The sequence below is a fragment of the Pezoporus occidentalis genome, unplaced genomic scaffold (genome assembly GCF_034315485.1).
Source record: "Pezoporus occidentalis ecotype Australia unplaced genomic scaffold, CSIRO_AGI_Poc_V1 ctg1, whole genome shotgun sequence".
NCBI lineage: Eukaryota > Metazoa > Chordata > Aves > Psittaciformes > Psittacidae > Pezoporus > Pezoporus occidentalis.
In genome coordinates this window covers 16,580,610-16,596,559 of record NW_026912778.1, presented here as the reverse complement: position 1 = coordinate 16,596,559, position 15,950 = coordinate 16,580,610, and positions in this window count along the sequence as shown.

Below are 15,950 nucleotides of genomic sequence, written 5' to 3'. Positions count from 1 at the left end.
TTACAAGAGACTCAGTGATGAAAACTGCTTAATTGCATTAGACAGATGATACCAAATGTATTTCATATGTAAATCAGAGACAAGAGCTTAAATGCAAAAAGACTTAACAGATTTTGTTTAGGTGGATGTTACTATGCTTGTGATTACTACAAAAAGATATTTTCTTTTTTTTTTCCTTAAGTAATCTTATTTGTTTGTACTGGCACAATGCATTCAGCGCAGAATCTATCAGGATGTCCAGGTCATCTGTTAACTTCATCCTCTGTCTCAGATATTTAGAGTTCCCTACCCTATATTGAGTGAAAAACGGACATCGAAACCACAGGGTGACCTGAACTGACCTAACATTTGAGTGCCTCCATCCCAGTTCATCGTAAGACCACCACAGTCTTTGCACAACTTGCAACTGATATTCATTTGACCTGCAGCGTTTAGCTCTACCCACCAACGAGCTTCTAGATGATCTCTGTTGTCTGTTTTTCAGTGAGATCAGTGCACCGTATGTAGGCCTGGTCCCACGGGATGTCACGGACAAGTGTTACCTCTACTGAGGGACCAGCACAGTCCATTTTGGATACAGCTACAAACCTTTCATCCCTGATCACTGGGCAGCGCCGTAAAATTTCGAGGTTTTCCAGAAACTCTCAGCTTAATTTTAAAATGAGCATCTAGAGACAAATTGAAAAAAAAATCCCAATAAAAATAAATTTGTCTTTGTTTTTTTATTTAACAAGCGCTTTTGAACATGAAGACACTTGTTTTCAGGAAGTAATCTGGCAACACCTTATGCTGGTGATGTCTCTCTTCTGGTGTTCATATGTGTCCTTAAATAATGGCACAAATGTAGTAATAGCAACAGATATAATCACACCATTAATAGGCACCCTAGGAAAAATAAACATCTGAGCAAGTACAACAGTGCATTCCCGGGAGCCTGTTCTTTTACTTGCATTATTCTGCCCAGTGCATACTTGAAAGTTCATTCATACGGTCAAGGTAAATAGAATCACAGAATAGTTAGGGCAATAGCAAGGTGAAATTATCTCAGTCCATCAGGCAAAGGAATGCTCAATTTTCCCAAACATATGATCATGTCAGCAACCCAAAGCAAAACCTCTAGGCTCCAGTTCAAAACTCACCTTTTTATTTTTTTATCTAAACATAAGCATGGCCATCTCTCATTTTGCTTAATCCTGCTAATAGAAGAGAAACTTCTGTTTCCAAACAAGTATTTCAAATCTGGTCACATCTTGGGGGAAAATGTAGTTACTGTATGGCATGGAGCATCACCATTATTTACATTAAGGTGCTTCCTGTTAGCATGGTATCCTCCAATCTCTATCCTCATATTTTGTTTGGTGCATGTGGCTAATCACTCTATAAACAGGAAGGACACTTGAAAGATCATCTAAATAAACCCTGGTGTGTATAATTCCTTGGTAGGTTAATGAGGAAGAAACTAGACAAAAGAAGAGAATTATTGTACTCAGTGAAATGGTTCTTATGGAAGTAAAAGTCTCTTTGTACTTGGGACCTCCATGGTGACTGAAACCACTCCAGTAATAAAACTGAACAAAAAGAAAATCTAGACTTGGCTGTTATGTACATTCTTTCACAAGCAAAAACACACACATATTCAGACCCCGTGTGGCCTCAGGTGAAGGCAGAGGATTTACAAAGACGGGATTATCTCAAAATACATTTCCAACTAAGTGCTGTGCCACCTTGCTCTCTTTTGAGTTGGCTTTATGTCTCCTTCTGTTGACTTTACATCCCCCTAAGATGCCCAAAGCAAGCAGGGTGGTCAGGCAATTGACATGTCATAAGCAAATGCTAAAACCTACTTAATTTAACATGGACAAAGCTGCTGGAAATTTTGTATCAATGGTCAACTTTTTGCCCCTCTTCCAAAAACTCACAGAGACTCTTGTTCTTGGTGTTAGGATCTACTTTCTAACACCGAAATTGTTCAAATAATCAATGTTATTTTACTTTAGCTCTCAGATGGGGCTTTATTTCATCCAGATGTTACTTCTCATACTCCTGTCTTCGTTTAGAGCAACACTTTGTAGAATACCTAATCTTTAAGTCACTTTTACTTTAATTCACCACTATATTTTTTAAATGACTGTGTTTGACATAAACCACTGCCTGGTTTCATAACTGTGGCGTCTCCACCTTTGGCAAACTGTTCACTTATTCCATCCGCTTTTAATGGAATTGCTGGAACCACTTAAAATCCATTAATACACTACAAATTTCAAGCACAAATCAGATTTGTGTGAATTAGTGCAGTTGGGAAGTCTGAATAACTTCCACTTCATGAGAAGTGAAGTCCACTGCAAATGTGTAACTATAGTCTCCAAAAAGGTTAAAGATTTTCCTCAAGTACTGGGAGTTAAAACCATGTTTTGCAACATTCGTCTACTTTTTAGTGTTTTTTTTTTTCTAACACGTTCTAGGAAACTTATGAATCTAATTTGTTGTAACTGTTAGCTACAAATGTATCTATATCAAGCAATTATAATGCATTTTGCATGGATGCAGACACATATGATTCCTCTCCATGCCATATAGTAAAATATTCCTCAGGGACTAGATTGTGTGCTAGTTTACACTCCTTATTGGTTTCCATGCTGATGTGCCGGATAAGCACAGTTGCTTGACTTTAGCCAACCAAAGAAAAACTAAGATAAATCTCAGAGCCACTGCTGAAACTTCAGCTGTTTGAAATGAAATTGGCTTGAAACAAACTCAAAATTTTCAGTTAGTGCCTTCATATGCATTTTTTTGAGAATTTAAATGATTTAAGGATGTAAATTCTTGAATCAGACAAACCCAACAAATTAAAGTAATCAGGAAGGTTTGGACTGAAATGCTTTGGAAGCCAATTTTAAATTTATAAAAACTAATATAAGCATGAAAACAGGTCTTAATTCTCAAAAACAACACAATAACTTAAAAGAGAAATTAAATAGTTGGAAACCCCATTTATACACCACAGTCACAGGAGGGTCTATACCCACGTTAGGCAACAGGGAACACCTCAGTGTGGTATTAAATGAACCACCCATAAGGGATACTGCAGCAGTCTAATGCTTTCTACAGCTCTGTCCAAAATCTGACCCTGACGATATTAGGAGGGTTGTTCTGGACTTTCTCCCAAGTAGCCAAGACAGCCATTTATTCTCATATGTTCAGTTCTCCATCTTATTACTGGCTTTGGGGGAAGTGAAGGAAACAGAGTATAATCTGCCTCAACCATATACCTACCCTGCATCTCTAAGGCTTCCCATCCCATCCTAACAGCCTTAACACACTGGCACATCTTCCCACTCACCATTTTTCCCCAAAGATGATGACCAGTACTGAAACCAAACAAGACACCTGTAGCCACCTCGAACACACATTGTCATACATGTCCCATTTGTTTCCTCCTTCTTCCCAACCCACAGCCTGCACAGCATTTTGATTTTGGAACATTTTGTCCTTGTATTATCTTCTCTCACTTTTCCTCTATTTCTCCCCTTCTCTTACGCCTCTTCCCTATGAGACAATGACTTGCTGTGAAGCTGAATGCCCTTGGACTTGTTCTGGAAGTCAGCCAACTGCTGCAGGTGTCCAAACTTGCCAAAGCCCAATATTTCCTTAAAATCCAGGGTGGGAGAGCAGTTTCATGTTTCACCTTTTCTGCTGTTGCAATGGACACATGCAAGTGGTGGCTGTTGGCAATACAAAAAAGATCCAGAGAGCTCCCAGCATCTCCTGCTGCTGTTTGCTTTGTGTTAATGAACATTATTGTACCAGACCACTCAAAGCAGCTTCAGATGCAGCACAAGGAGAGAATAATTTTACATTTTTCACCCTCCAAGACAAGCACAAACTCCCTCTTGGAGCTTATCTCCAGTTCCTCTCAGCCATTACTGCAGAGCCATGTCATGCAGCTCTCACATCCCAAGTCATATAAGGTCCATGCAGATCTTATCCTGCTTCAATTAATTGTAGCTCTCAATCTTCTCCATGGGTCTTTGAGCCTCTTCCTCTCTCTGGAGACTGAGGGGACCATAAAGAGGCCAAATATCCAGAGCTCAGGGTTCCCTTAAGAAGGATTCAGTTTCCAGAGAAGAATATGATTACAAGCAGCATTCAGGCAACATGGTGTTGGGTGTCCGTTCTCAAGCCAGCATGGAATAGAAACAACAGGCCCAGCTTTGTCCCAGCAGCCTTATATCAACCTGGCTTCTCCAGCAAGTTATTCTTGATTTACGCTGGTGTAAAGCAGAGAGAGGAAAAATAGATGTGTCAGGTCTACAGAGTTTTGTAGCTGACACAGCAAAGAAGCAAGAAGGAAGAGAGATTTTTGAGTAATTTCTCTTACAAAATGCAGAGTAAGACTGAGTAAGAGGATTTGGTGTTACAGATTTACTGGCAGGGAGAGAGACAAGTATGTAGCAGTAGAAACATCTATCTTCATAGCTGTTCTGAAAGACAAGACAGCTTTAACAATGCTGGCCCAAGCCTTCAACGGTTTTGGCTTGTCCCATGTCATGTTCAGCTTATCTGTTAGAGAAGGGCATGCAGTGTTGTCATTACCAAAAGAAAGAAAAAGCAGCCAAGAATTCAAATAGAAAGATGTGATCTGCCATAATAAGAAAACAGTATTTTTCTTCTGACTTTTCCCCAAAATCTGAGAACTATGCTGTCTCCAAGAAAAGATGAATGAGACTCAAATCTGCATTATGTTAGCAGAAACCACCTGCAGTTAATTACAACTAGATAAAGGAATGACTTGTCTTTTGGTCCAAATCTTGTCTTCGAGGCCCGTGTCTGTTCCAAACCGCACAAAATAATGGTTTCAGCTCTGATTTATTCTGTGATAGGCAATGGATGGCACTCACACCTTTCCACTCCTCACTCCTCCAATGAGCTCCTAAGGCTACAGCCCCTGGTTCCATGGGATTTGCCTTACTTTCATGATTTAAGGCATTTGATTTCAGTCGGGTGAACTGCGTGACTAAATTAAAATGTTTCCCCCTGCAGATAATGTGTTAAGGCTCAGGCATCCGTTTCTACTGACAGTGGTTTTCATTCTGCGAGTGCTACTTTCCTGCTGGAAATAAAACTATTTAACCAAAGCAAAGAACACACTTCTTCCCTTGACCACTAGTGTCAGCATCAGGCTCATATTAAAGTTTGATAGAAGACACGTAATATCAAACTGATCCTTGGAGATTTTCCTTTTCAGACAAATGGGCTCTTCTGACTCACGTTACAGATAAGAGACAACAGAGGATAAGTGACCACAAAGACTGATCTGACAGCACATTTTAAAAGGATACCTTTTTAGGGTGACAGAAAGCTTTGGGGGGTTTATCTGTTGTACCTTAGCTTGTTGGTAATTTCTGTGCATGGATGCTGGACCTGATCACTGGATTACTTGCCAGAAACATGTCTCCCAACTAAAGCAAAGTATATCATATCAATTGTACACTATCTCTTAATGGTTTCTAAGCAGTGACTTCATCAGGGCTCTGACATACAGTTAGTGGTTTGTGCAGACTAAATAACATTATGCAGAACTTCCTCTGTTCTAAAGGCTGTTTTTCATGTAGAGGAGGTATCCAATGCTTATCCCAGACCAGGTCCCTTTGATTAAACACAATGTAATTCTATTTTTTCATTGCATGCCAACAATAATCACTGTATCTATCAGTTCAGCCACATAGCTGTCAAATTTAGATGCTGCATTTACTTTTCTAAAGCCATTATCAACCAGGTTTGTTCACCTAATTTCGGTGTAGTTACAAGACTGGGGCCATACTGTGGACTTCCCATACTTCTGTCATGTAATGGGATCATTTGCTGCTAAATTAGAGTCTAATCTGCTGGATTTTTGACAAATCAGAAAACCATTTTACTCTTTCATTGATATCTAATCTCTGAAACACAAGCATTTGTGAACAGGAACAGCCTGAGGCAAATAGCTCAAAGGAAGTTTTCTTGGGGAGCAGAGCACCCCACAGAAGAGCCCTGCTGCCAAGAAGAGTTTATTTTGCTATGTAAACGTGCTTTAAAAGTCTTCTGCTAACATGCCTGAAAAGTCTGGAACTGGCTTGCACCCAGCATCATAGCCAAAGGCTTTGTTCCTTTGAACTCTCCAAAGCTCTTTTCTCCTTGTTGTTATTTGTCTCCTTACTCCTACACCCCTTTTGCTGCAGTTTCCTGGCCACCCCATCAGTGAACAGCAACAGGATCAGGGTACAACTCCAGGCTCCCTGCCCTACTCAGCACTGCCGTCACAATAAAGGGAGGTGGTCCAGCATTCCCATAGCATGTGCTGGTAACCCACTGTTCCCCCCTGGGGTACAGGGAGCCAGGCAAGCTCCAGGCACCTCTCATGGAGTCACCCTAGGAGAGAGCAGGGACAGATGGCACCAATGGGTTTGACACGAGGTTTTGAAGATAATGCGAGTCAGCATGAGGAGCTGGGTTTGGCTGTAGAGGGAGAATTCAAAACAAAGATGAGTGAGTTGTGTAGATATGTGCTCTGGGAAAATTGTCTGAGCATCAGTCCTGAGTGGACATGAAACTCAACAATCTTCACAGCTTGATGAATGCCTGCCATTTTGACAGGAAATGCCAAGTGCCTTGAATTAGTTATGTCTCTAACATTTTCCTGCTGGAGAGAGCACTTTGGCCTATTTGAAATAACGAAGCTTAGACAAGCAAGTACTGAAAAGGCTAAAGCCATTGCTGTTCACCTATCTGTGATGAAATTAATAGGTATTTCCTCTCCTTCTGCCCTTTTTCCTCTGCCCCAATTTAACAGAGCCCCTATTTCAAAGGATTTTGCTGTAGCCTCTCCACATAAAAGCCTCAAAAGAAACTAAGAATTAGTCAATAGATGTGAGATGGTGGGTTTAAGGTGCCTTAGAAATCTGCACCAGATAGGCAAGCAAGGCTGCTGCTGGGGAAGTGTTGTCACCCCTGGTACCACACAGAGATGAGCAAATTGTGATAATCCCAACCTGGCGTCTAAGGGACAGTAACATTGGAGCAAATTAGAACACCGAAAGGGAAAATTAAAATGTAAATTGCTAAGAAGAGAGAGACTTGTATGGGAGAGCTACGAAAGGCTAGAAAAAAGCACAGAAGAAAACTAGCAGCAAAAGCCCAAGTGGTTTCGTTGCCTTTCGGAAGCACTGGAAAAGCAAACATTCACCAGAAATTATCATTCTTAGGTTCCCTGAAGGGGAAGAATATCTAAATTAGACACGCTTCATGAAGGAATTATCACACAGACTTTCAAATGAAGTGGTATTTTCTTTAAAGGCAGAACTACCAATGCAAAGAGTGAGCACTGGTCATAATTTGGGGATTTCTTCTTTTATAAAGAGCAAGGAGAAAATAACATCCCTGAAATCCTTAATTATTAATCTACAAAACTGATTTTAACTGTGCAGAATGAACAGTAAAACTTCAAGGAGTTTAGAACTTTGGTGAGAGTATGAACCAATGCCAAGTCCTCTGTAAGATACTACTCCCTTCCCAAATTACAGTTGATTTATAGAAGTGAGCTCTTTCATACCAGGCAAAGTACCTGCCACAAAGCTACTGAGCAGACTAGAAGAGTTTTAAAAGATCGCCCTCTGAAAAGATCTCTACCCAGATATATAACAACACAAACAGAATAGATCAAGTCTCTTGCTGAGGTAATTATTCAGAGCACAGATTTCACCTGCATTACTGATAGATGGATGCTCACTTTCTTCTTTTGTAAAATCCTTCTCAAAGTTTGGTTTGAAATGAGTTTGTGATTTAAAAAAGCCTCTTTACATGTACATATATGGAGTGCTTTATATTTAACATCTATTTGCACTGATCCACAGACTCCAGAGCAAGACAGCTTCTCATTCAAGTAGCATCCATATTCCCACAGTCACATTAATTTGAAGGCTCCCATGCAATATTCACTTTTCTAGCAGAGGGGGAAAGTTATACAGAATAAATGATCAATGAAGAAATGTGCCTTTCTTTTATCTGTCCCCAGCTTCATATGAGAATCTGAGGAAATCATACCCAGCCTGGGACCTATTGAGGCAGTTTGGCTCCCACCCAGTGAATGCATGTGGATTTCTCTCTGGCAGCAGCAAGGTGCAACACCTGGATTTCTCCTTGAGCCAGAGTCACGGAGGGCCCAGACTTCCAGGAATGTCATGTCACTTCTCAGTTGCCTGTTTTAAACACAATTCTACGTTACAGCAGCATACATCAGTTCCCATCTGGAGAGTGACAGCAAGTCTCTTTGGTTTTCCTGCTGGAGGAATAGGAGCTGTAGGATTTTAACCTACTACAGAAGGAAGCTAGGGTGCTGTCTGTCTGCTGAAAATTATCTTGTGATACAGGAAAGCTGCCTGTGACATTTCATAGAAAAGCTAACCTGAAATGCACTTCTGAAAGGTTTTCAGCACGCAAGCTGGCATTTGGGCAAAGCCCAGCTTTACACTGGAGACGTTCTGACCCAGTTCTACCAAAACAGTAGGGAGGTTTTTCAGTCTACGTTGTATAACCACAGACATGTTTAAACATGCCCAGTTTGTTTATTCATCTGTATCCACTCCTCTGACGTTTCTGTACTGACAGGTGTTTTGTGCTGCTGCCTGATTTACAGATATCGATCAGCTACTTACACATGAAGACATGGCCACAGTGTGGACTTCATTTTAATATTTGACCATGATGCCAACGTTCATTAATCAGTGCCAGGGTTCTGAGAAAAAGTTTTTCAGAGAAGTTATTTACTTTTAGGTTGTTTCCTAGAAGTAAGGATCAAAGTGGAGGGAGGAAGGGAGGGAAGAATTCCAAAGGCAAAAAAAAAAAAAAGACCAAATTATTACTTTTTCCCCCAGGAAATAAAGCTGTCTATAATCTTGCAGCACTGAATACTTGTTTGTAAACCCAGTGAAGAAATAGCTAGTAATAATGATTTGCAAGATCACCTTTAGAGTTCAGAGCCAACACTCTTTATGTAAACACACTGATTTCTAGAGTTCAGAGCATCCTTTGTGGATAACTGCATCCATTCATTCTCTTAGGCTTCATTTTGCAATTAAGAGATTTTTTACTTCTCCTACTCAGTAAAAACAAAACTGAGGGTTTTTTTTAGAAACTGGGGGCTGACAAGCTGTATTCATCATCATAGTGAGTCTCTCAGGCCAAGCCCTGCCAAAGGTCAGCAGAGTGGGTAAAATAGTCCAGAACTATAAAATACCTTTTTCTGCAACCAGTCACTGCCCTTTCATCATAAATCTCAAAGATACTTTAACCTTTGGGATTCATTTCTTTCGTAAAAGATAGGAAGAGTTGCTTACTCAACTCTCTCTTATGGAGACAATTTTCCCCAAGATCTTCCTACAAAATATCTTTTGGATTATTTTTTCTGTCGTATTCCTAAATTATTGCAAATGCAGCAGCCTGTCAATTACAATTACTGAGAGAGAGAGACAACCAGTAGGTCACTGTTCCCAGATATTCCAAACATGTCAGCTTTCATTATTGTATTTTAGTATCATCCCTTTCCCAGTTGCTGTTTGCATTCTACCACATACTGGCAAGTTACTTTTTGGGTGAAACTACTAGTTATTGAGTAGGACTGATTTATAGCTAGGAATGAAAATGCATTCCTGAAAGCAGTAAGGTGACTGCTGAAAGCTATGGTTTGGGTTAAAGCATAATTGAATGTCTAAGCTGCACTTAGACTTGTAGTCTCTTGTTTCCCAAACCCTTGATCTCCCCTGTCCCTCCCAGCTCTCCTACGATTTCTGGATCCTGTGCCAAAACCTGACATTGCGTTGACATGCTTTTACAAACTTGTATAGAAAACAGAAGTACTTTGGCCCTCAATTTTGGGCAAGTTTTCCCCAGAAGATTATTCTTTCAGGGAGCATGAATCCTTGTGCCCAGTGATGACCTCTTGTTACAGCTGTCATGCATCTTAGGGAGAACAGGGGTCAAGAAAGGCAAACTTCTGTTCTTCCTCTTCTCTGTCCTGGAGCTCCCCAGTTTGGAGGTTGCCAGGATCCACAGCTGGGGTCAGATAGGGAGAGCAACTGAGGTCCAAGGTCAAGCTGCAGGGATAGTGGGAGATGCTTACAGGGCCTGGAGGGGAGACGAGGCAGTGAATGTAATGAGCTCAGAGAATGGGGATCTTGGCAGAAAAACGCAGAGGGCAGGGAGATGAATGAACATGGATTCTCAAAGGACAGGGGAGTTTTCTTTCTTCTGCGGAAGCCAGACCCCATTTCTCTATCAAGCTATACAAACATAAGCTAGAAGTAAAGCAAAACCACGTTTACCAAGTGCAAGCAAATTGAATTAAGTAATACAATGGAAATTAATTCTCCAAAACCCAGCAGCTCTCCTAAGATCACCAAGAGTCGGTTTGTCTTTGCTACAGGCCATCACGTGCAAAAAGCTTCCTGTCTGCCTTCTAAAATGTTCCACTGTGGAAAAAATAAAAGATGCCTCTGCTGGCATTTTGTTGTTTCTGTTGGTTTACACCAAACAAGGCTGCGAGAAAGCCCAAGTTCTGCAGCTCCCTGCTGGCCAGCTTTGAGGGAATGCAGGTAAGCTGCTTCTTTCCTTCCTTGGGATGGAAAACTGACAAAAAGAGGCTCTGGACTGGGGAGAAAAGCTTCAGGTATCGTCTGCAGCAGGAAGAGTATCAGGCTAGAATGGATAAGAGCCATTTCTAATGAGAAGTTTTTCAGAAAGGTTCTTTGGATTACAGCAAGGCTTTAATTGATAACACAGTTAACAAAGAGACAACTCCACAGGGATGCTCAGATGTGGTCAAGATGGGCTTCTCACAAAGTTAAGTCAACATGGCACAGAGAAATCAACCCCCGAGCCCTGGGGCCGAGGCCATTCCAGGCCACCACACTCACCACAGGGAATCCTCTTGCAATGGCATTTCGCTATGTGTCAGCCTTTTGTTTTGCCATCTTTCAGCAGGCTCCTGCACTCCTCAGTCACACTGCCTGGACATCTACCTACAGCACTGTTTGCCAAAGTAAAGGCCATCGGTGGGAACGGCAACGAGGATGTGGGCAGCTGGATAAGGACAAGGGTGGAGACAGGGAAAGAGGGTGGAAGCTGAGAGATGCTGTGACCAAAAAACAGACAAACCAAAAGGAAGGGCATGCTCACTGCAAGGCAAAGGTTGAGATATGAGGTAGTATCCCAAGGTGGGACCTGCCCCTCACTGAGCGAGGCCCAGGGACCTGACCAAGAGAAGAAAGCAAGACTAGACAATGGGAGGCAGGAACAGAAATGTGCACACATAAGACCTGTCAACACACACTGGGCAAGGCATCACTTCTGGCCCCCATACCTTATCAGATGGGGCAGCTGCCCACACTTGGGCCATCAGAGCAGGTGTGCTGCACTGGAGTACCTTAGTGCACACAGTCTCTGAGGGGACAGAAGCAGAGGCTGCCTGCACCTCAACTGCCTGGAAGAACTGAGAGGGGGGAACAGGACCTTGCCCGCATGTCTGGAAAGCAGTTACTTCTATGAAATACAGCTTCTCTTCCCCCACAATAGCATCATCCCTTAACTGCTACAAGGCAACATGTGTAAACCCCAGCCATAAGAAAAGAAGTGCTTAGCATCGCTCCCTGCTTAGCTTCAAGCTAACAGTGAGCAAAGAGAAATTCTCAAAAAAAAAAAAGAGAAACTTTAAGCCCCTTTTTTCCACCTCTGCCCCCATATGGAGCAGTCCTGCATGTGCTGGGCAGTTGCAAGCATGGTCTCCGTTTGCACAGCTGTGAGTCCTGCAGTTTTATACTTCCACAGAAAGATCTGTTTGCTTCACACAAACAAACAACATACCAAGGGTATGTTATTAAGGAAGTAAGGCACTTTTGTTTGGTATTAAGAAGTGAGTCAGGCTTCTCCTTTCTTCTTAGATGATTGCACATCAGAAGCTAACAAAAATCATTTTGAATCACAGGAGCCCCAGTGTCTCCAATTATTTTGTGGTTGTTTTCCTGCAGACAATCTCTCCAACATTAACAGTCTTCTTTCTGTGTCTCCAGCTGCTGCCCCCAGCCCACACCTCCCCTTTTCCAAGTTCTGCAGCGAGTCAACCCCAAGAGGTGGCTCAGGCATGACCATAAGCTTGGCTGATATCCGAGCTGTGTTACTTAAAGCTGCTCCAGAAAGGGGAGGTGAAGAGCAGATCCTCTGAGCCCTTACGTAACAAGGGAAATTACACGTTCTGCGCTCCTAAAAGCACATGGGACACAAGACTCTCACATGTGTCAAAACAACCAATCTAGCCATCAATCTTTTCCTACAAGGCTTGTACAACTGCCCGTTTACCACACATCCCTGAAGCACAACACTCCTGATGTTATAAAAGCAGCTGAGCTAAAACACTGGAAAGACAAACAAAATATTACAGGCAATAACACCTCATTTTTGCAAAACAAGCAGGTGTTATGGATATGGACATTTACAGCCATACAGAGCAAGATGCGATTCACTCTCTGCACTAGGCAGTCAGAACTTCTGCACTACTTTCCCTGCAGGAGTGAGGTAACAAGACAATATGAAAGACAAAAAAGTGATTGGGTAAGAAAATATTCTGAATTTGGAATCAAATGAAACCTCAGACAAAGCCAGCACTAAAGACACCTCCTGAATCATTCACTGCTGCCTTTTTGGCCATGGAGAACAGAGCAAAGCCAGTCCCTTGAGTAGCTTCGCCATGTCCTTTTGCACCTCTCATCTGAGGCCAACTCTGCCACTGGGAGAGAAGGTCACAGCTCCTCTTGCCTGCTCCTCCACCTCCTGCAGAGCTCCTGGTGTTGCTCTCAGCTGAGGCCTTCCAGGGGCTGTTGGTCGCTCAGTCTTTTTGCCTGAGCATTGAAATTCCTTGTGTCCTCTTTCTTCTGTGCAATACTGTCCTACTGCATCTGGCTCCATGGACAGTCCCTCTCTCTGTACACACCACAGGCATTCTACTAAACTTCTGACTGATGATAGCTCCTTGATTTTGATATACAGAGCTTCATGGTGTCAAAGAGCACAGCCTGTTGTGCTGTGTAAAAAGCCACATGCACAGATTTTGACAGAGGGGAGAAAATTAAGAGCTCACCCTCTTAAATAAGAGAGAGCATGAGGTTTTCTGCACATGAGAATGGCAAATGGCTGCACGTGTCCTGGTCTGCTGCTTTGTATCACTCCTATAGTAAAAATCACCTGGAAAACTTAGTGAGCCTAGGAACTGACAAAGCCTGAAGGAATGAGTAGAGGAATGCCCTCTACCAGGGGTTGGTGCTTGCTTAATAAAAAACCCAGAAGGAAATGGTACCTATTTACACTACACAGACCTGACCAAGGACCAGTGAACCCAGAGCCAACTTGCAGCCTCAGCATCAGCTGCTCTCCCTCTTGCTAGGTGCTTTGATGCCTGGTTGACCAGTCTTCCTCTGGCCAGGCTTTGCAGGCCTCCATAGTTAGAGGCTCCTTGAGACCCAGTGTTACACAGTCCCTGCATGAGGAGGTCCTGACACATCCTGAGGAAGCATCAGGGAAGGGGCCCATGGAACACCTCTTCTCCACTGTACTTTCCAGGTCCCATGGGACCTCCATGCGAATCTTTTTTCTTTGGAAAAGGGACATCATTGTCAGTGAAGTCTTACAAAGTGATGGAGGGTTTGATATTTAGCAAACTTGGTTACAGCAGGGTTCTGCTGGTCTCATTTCTTTGTTGTACTCCAAGACAGCAGAGAGTTCACCTTGGTGCATCATCCTGCAAGTAAGGACACCCCAAAACAGCAGTGATCTCCACTGCAGGTCTTGCTGGCAGGTATGAAGGTTAGTACCAGGTTTATATGGGGAATATAAGCAGGAAACAGAGAAGCCCAGAGCCTGCGGGTGAAAACCAGGGCCCGTTTTTAACAGGAAGCAGAGAAGCGTGACAAATCAGTAAGTGTGGTTTTATGGGCTTGTGTGCTTTATTGTGCCTTTTTTTTTTTAAGCTCCTGTCTTCAGATGTTGGCAGCAGGTGACAAGCTTGCTAGCCAGTTATAAAGAGACACCTATATGGGTACCACCATGTGTGAAAAAACTAAAATCTTGCTCATCTTTAAAGTGAAACAGGGGAACTCAGATTTGAGGGCAGAAAGCTCCAGGGAGGAAGGGCCACCCTAAGAAATGTCAGTGGCTCAACAGAGGACACCAAGAATTTGCAGTGTTTTCCTTTGGAAGCAGTGAAATGAAGGATAGGAGTGATGACAAACAGAGATAAGGGGAACCTATCAACATTCCTTGTAAAGCATATGGCCCTGTAAATGAGAGCTCACTGCCTGATAGCATCCATTATTGTACATGCTGGATGGTGTGGGACCTTTCAGCAGATGCTGCTGAATCTGCCTCTCCTGCCCTGTGTTTTATTATATGGATTACAGCCTTCAAAGTTGTAAGCTGGCTTTCTTTAGATTTAAAGAAAAAACCTACACCACACAATGGCCCGAGTTGTTTTTGAGCTGACTTAGGACTGGCATGAGCCCCTGGGAGCTTCAGCCAGAGCATCCTGCTTTTCTTTACTTCTGAATTTCTCCTTAAATTAAGACCAAAGAAAACTGAAAGAGTACCCCACTGGAAATCAGCATCACAACACTCTGAAACCTGTGTAGCACTTCCAGAAAATTCCCATGCTGTTAACCATGGTTTGCAGGAAAATACACAGCAAAGCCCGGCAGGGACTGAGGGTCTCCACACCACAAAGCCCTTTTCCCATACTTTTTTGTCTGTTGACATTAATTTCAAAGCCAGGCAGGGAGACCTGTTTTGTCAGATGGGGTGGGTGGCTGATCAGAGAGGTGGTCGATAGCCAGCACATTGGCCCCACGCACAGCATCACCAAGAGCTCTGGAAAGAGACAGTGAAGCCTTGTACTCCTTATTTATTTACACAGTCACTCATGGAGATTTAAATGGAAAAGAAAGTGTTGGGAGCCCAGGGCACAATACACCAAAACTATCCTGCTGCCAAAGACCGAGTAGTCAAGCCTGACAGATTCTGGTTTTCCATGTGAAGGTCAGATACACAAGCTTCTTTTTTCCTTTTTTAAATGCCTTTTTTTCAAATAGGCATCTCTTCCAATTTTGTTGTTATTTTTTACTTGATTTATCAGCAGGCCACCAGAGTGTTAAAGCCTATACAAAACAGTAGCCAGCAGTTTGGCAAGGCCGCCTTCAATGCACTAGGTGTCACTTTCAAAGTAAATATAGTATCTGTTGAAGTAAAGCTCAGTTTCCTGGTAGAAAGCCACCCTTTCCCAGCCATCCCTTGCCTTTTCCAGGCAGTAACAGATGGGGTTCAAAGCAACCATGCCTTGCTGGGGAGGGCTGAGATGCATTCACACAGTCTCCCAGAGGGGAAGACAAGGGATGGGGAGGAGAGGCAGATGTGCAGCAAGGATGCCCATCTCCCCCAGCTACGGCTGGCAGGGACAGCTCACAGCAGAACAGGCCATCACCAAGGGGAGGGAAACGCATTCCAGCTCAGTTAAAGTTTTGCTTCCTCCTTGCAGGACCTAGCATGTTAAAATGACTAGACTAGTTTTTGTAGTTGATTTCTTATCTGCTATGTATCTCTATTATGTTACAGCTCACTTAAGGAAGTTTTGTTAAGCCTTAATTAGAAACTATCAAATTAAATACTTTTAAGAACCTTCAAAAACAAGCATATTGAGAAGTTCCCACCATTTTTATTGCAAGGCTGAAGTATTTTCCTTCCTAGGAAATACCGCTTTTTGCTACTTTGGCATGCTCCGTATTTGCTAAAGTAAGAATTTTTCTCTTAAAATACACAGTTTCCAAAGTTGTACTTGCCTGTCTTCCATCAGTAGCAGAGCCCGCACAACACTTAACCAAGGT